We start from the raw sequence: 5,000 nt of genomic DNA on the forward strand, positions 1-5,000 counted from the left end.
CCTTTTAGGGGTATTCTACTACCACCCCCTACCACTACAGCTAATAATGATGGTAACTATAATGATATAATGCCAATACCACTACTGCTACCCTTATCACCTCCATTACTAGTGTTGAAAATAAAATTACTACGACTATTACCACTACTACTACTACTACTACTACTACAGCGTCATGTTTTTATTACTGTTGTAATTTATAATAGTGATAATTGTTTAGTCATTATTGTCATGCTTTTGATTTATATTGTGATTATTTGCAGAAATTATTATTCTTATAGGTATTTTTTAAATGGCATAAAAGATAGTAAACAGCTCCTGTTATAAATCTTGGTCGCGGATTTTTCATAGCTTCAAAAGATGGCATAAAAAAAACCTGCTTGTTTTGTATGTAATGTGCGAAATCATTGTTCTTTGATATTGTTGTCACTGTTATGATTCTTTTATGCTTCTGATATCGCCGCTCATCATCACCGTCATCATCATCACCACCACCATATCATCATTATCATTATCACCGTCATCATCATCAATATAATTTTTTCCATTATTTGATCAGTATTTTGATCGTTACTATTATCGTTATTGGAGTTTTATGTCTTCGGGATATTCTAATGATGCGACCATTATTTTGGTTTTCATCATTGTCATTATGATTCTTCTCTTTAGTAATAGTGATGGTAGGTTTTGTACTACTACAATTATTACTGTTATTTTTATTGTATCAATTTATTTATGTCATTATTATTGTTTTTATTCTTTTAAAAAATGTTATTATAGTTATTATAATTTTATAGTGTTTATTATTATTATTGATATTATTTAGTTGTATTGTTATTACTGTGATTGTTTTTTATTATCATCAATATCATTAACACTGTTGAGAATATTATTGAATTTATTTGTATTGGACGATTTATATATTTTCCTAACCATTACTACAGTATTACTAACAGTGTCGTTATTTCTTTGTATCATATTTCATGTTATTTTTGTTCTCATTATTCCTATTATATTACACTGTTGTTATTATGATCATTTACATGAGTAGAGATACAATAATTTTTATTTATATCATTAATCGTTTGTATTATTTTAAGACGCCATGGTAACAGGCTATAAAACTACATGTTATTCAGCAATTATGAGGATTATGTATTTAAATCTTTGAATGGGGGAAAAACCCATACCGTTTGATTTTGTGTACTTAATAGCAGAGCATATTAATGGGTAAATAGTAAATAATAAATAATAAATTATAAATAAAACTTAATAGCAAAGCATATTAATGGATAAAGCATTGGTATTATGTAAAAGGCGGTGTTATATTTACTTGCATATTTGCGTTTAGTATTTTGTTCGAATCCGTGTGGGTGTCGAAGTTTGAGCTGATCACTTATTGTCTTTTGTGAAACGAGGAGTGTTGCCCTTAGAGTTTTATGACCGTCACTCACTGTTTCGATGTTTTGTTGTTAATGTTTTTTAATGTTATTGTTATTATTGTTGTTGTTGTTGTTGTTGTTATCATCATCATCATTATTGTTGTTATTATTATCATTATTATTATTATTATTATCATTATTAATACTATTATTATTATTACAGTTACTATTACTGCTACTGCTTAAAGAAATACTATATTGATATTATCATTACTATTATTGATATTTTAAGTGTTATTTTGTATTATTGTTATTGCATTGATATATTATTATTAGTTCTTAGAAGTATTATCATTATTATTATATCGTTATTATTATTGATATTATGATAATTGCGTGTTTCTCACCATTGCTATTATTATTGATTTTATTATGATTAGGATTATTTTAATTATTATTATCAATATTCTCATTATGATAACTATATTAACTGTATTAAATGCCATTTTTTGAATTGCTCCATTATAAACCATTTTAACTGCAACATTAAAAGCTTTCTATCACTTTTGTGTGTGTATGTTTGCGTAAGAGGAAAAGATTAATTCATTATTTCATGCTTTTTGTATGTGGCTGATGATATTTCATTTTTTATTGTTATGAATACAGTTTTTAATGTTGGGATTTTCATCATCATCGTTTTCATCAATTGTTTAAAGTATATTAACCATAAAGTCACTTAACTGTAACGTCTTCCTCATCATTTTAACGCCATAAACCATTAACTTACTACCCCCCTTCCCCAGAAAAAAGGATAAAAAAATCATTAAACACTTTCAAGCGTAGTGAAAAAAAAGAGAAAAAAAATGTTGTTCACGCTCTCTACATCACCGGGAAAAGTTCGGTGTGATGCCTCGATTTCGCAGTATTATCACATTAAACTGTGTATTTCTCGTCGGAACTGGGGATTTAGTAAGTGGGGGGTGAGGGGGTGGGGGGGAGGAGAGGAATGGGGAGTGATGATGTGTGTGTGTGTGTGTGTGTGTGTGTGTGTGTGTGTGTGTGTGTGTGTGTGTGTGTGTGTGTGTGTGTGTGTATACATACATACATACATACATACATATACATACATGTACATACATGCATACATATGTACACAAACACACACACACATACACATACATACATACATATATATATATATATATATATATATATATATATATATATATATATATATATATATATATATATGCTACCCAACCAGTATAAACCATTTCACGACAGCAGTTACACCACCATTCTCATGATCAAATAATTATTCCCTTTAATGTATATCGACACTCTTGCTTTTGCCAGCGTCACGAAAGCAACTGCCTTATGCAAACCATCAAGCGCCATCAATAACCGAACCGTTTTCTCTCTCTTTCTCCTCAGGTAAGAGTTGGAGTGTGAAGCGCGTGTCCTGAAGTGTGAGAAGCGATCCTACGAGCTACAGGTAAGGAAGGATGCGTTCGGGAGTCGCGGTGCCAGTATGTGCCTTTTAGGGCCAGTTAGTGCCTCCTTATCTCCGATTTTCTCACTTGTTATAGGCTGGTTTCGGGGATTGATTTTGGGTTTCGTTGTGAAGTTCAGGGTGTTTGTGTTCTCTCTCTCTCTCTCTCTCTCTCTCTCTCTCTCTCTCTCTCTCTCTCTCTCTCTCTCTCTCTCTCTCTCTCTCTCTCTCTCTATTGTTTTATCTTTTTATTATTTGTTTTTATTATTTATTTTTTCTTGTTTGTCTTTTTTCTTCAACATCTTTATTTGATGATATATTACTACTATTTGTATGGGAATATGATTTATTTTTATTCTTGATTCTCTCTCTCTCTCTCTCTCTCTCTCTCTCTCTCTCTCTCTCTCTCTCTCTCTCTCTATCTATCTATCTATCTCTCTCTCGCTCTCGCTCTCTCCATGTCCATGTGTGTATGTGTGTGTGTGTGTAAGCGTGTGTAAGCGTATGTATGTGTATGTGTATTATGCATTATTGTATATATGCATTTATATATGCATTATTGTATGTATGCATATATATGTATGTTTGCATGTATATAAATGTATGATATATAATGCCTGTATGTGTGTTTACGTGTTCGCGCGGCATGTTCTTGCGTGAACGTATGTCTACGAGATGTTCCTCCTAGTGCAGCGGCATCCCCTTTTTCCTTGGTCGGAGCGATAGGGCGCAAAGGCAGCGCCGGAGCTCATGTGTCGCTTCGCCTCCTTCACGACCGGTTTACGCATGTGTCCTCCGAGGCAGTTAAAAGCCTCTACCATGCAGGCAACATGACGCCATGCACTGCCGTCTTGCCCGCATAACTTTTCTTCTTGAATGTCGCCAGCGTTTAAGATTGCCTGTTGCAGCGATCTTTTTTTCTTTCTTTTTTTTCTGTTGTTATGTTTACTATAAAAGCGTCATACTCAATATTTATATATTTGTATATTGATTAATTACTGGTTTATGTATTTGTATCAATATTGATTATTATTATTATTGCTATGATTTTTGTCGTTATTATTGTTATTATTGTTAGAAGTAATAGTAACAGTAGTAATAGTACAGTCATCATCATTACCATCAGTATGTTACTACAATAGGGATGGTAGTAGCAGAAATAATAGAAGTTTAGTTATCTCCCATTCTCTCTCTCTCCCTCCCTCCCTCCCTCCCTCCCTCCCTCCCTCCTTCTCCCTCTCTCTCTCTCTCTCTCTCTCTCTCTCTCTCTCTCTCTCTCTCTCTCTCTCTCTCTCTCTCTCTCTCTCTCTCTCTCTCTCTCTCTCTCTCTCTCTCTCTCTCTCTCTCTCTCTCTCTCTCTCTCTCTCTCTCTCAATCACTCACTCACTCACTCATTTACTCTCCCTCTGTCCCTCCTCCTCCCCCCACCCCATCGCACTCCCCTGCTCTCTCCCGCCCTTCCCTAGCATCCGATCAAACAAGCGTTATTGCGATTGAGAGAAAGATTAAGAGTTGGGAAAGACCATTTGTTATTTTTAGCCTCTTGTCCCCTCTTTCCCCCGCATTCTTCTCCTATCTTCCCACTCCCTTTACTTAAACCCTCTTTCTTCTTTACTCTTCCCCCTACCCTTGTGTCTGTCACTGAGGGTGTTCTTCTCTCCTTCTATTCTCTGCCCTTCTCTCTCATTCCCTTTATTTTCCCCCTTCTCCTCCTCTTCTTTATCTCTCTCTTTCCTTTCTTTATCTCTCTCCTTCCCTCCCCTTCTCCGCCATATCCTCATCTCTCTCTCTCTTCCCTCCTTCTGTCTCTCTCTCCCTCCTTTCTCTTCTTCCCTCCCTCTATTCCTCCCTCCCTCCTTCCCTCCTTCCTACCCTCCACTCCTCTCCCCCTCCTCCTCCTCCTCCCCTCGTCTCCCACTCTCCTCCTCCTGACATTAGATCGGTGACATGAGGACATGTTTGCTTCCTTGATTTTCCCTTTTTGTCTCTGGCTTCCTCTTCGTTATATACTTGTCAGTTCCTCTTTCATTTTCTTTCTTACTCTTTTTTGTCCTCCTTCCTGGCTTCCTGCTCTTGTTTCTTTTCTTCGTTGTTGTTGTTATCATTGCTCTTGTTTTTTTTGTTTT

The 5,000-nt window shown here is 35.2% G+C and overlaps 1 protein-coding gene across 1 annotated transcript in view; it reads left to right on the top strand.

Moving 5' to 3' along the window:
• Positions 1-5,000, top strand: part of LOC122250132 (Fanconi anemia group J protein homolog) — a 619,197-nt gene that overhangs the window by 170,316 nt on the left and 443,881 nt on the right. The gene's annotated exons all lie outside the window — the stretch shown is intronic.

This window comes from Penaeus japonicus, unplaced genomic scaffold (assembly GCF_977035675.1).
Source record: "Penaeus japonicus unplaced genomic scaffold, GWHDUDI00000001_assembly GWHDUDI00000019, whole genome shotgun sequence".
NCBI classification, from domain to species: domain Eukaryota; kingdom Metazoa; phylum Arthropoda; class Malacostraca; order Decapoda; family Penaeidae; genus Penaeus; species Penaeus japonicus.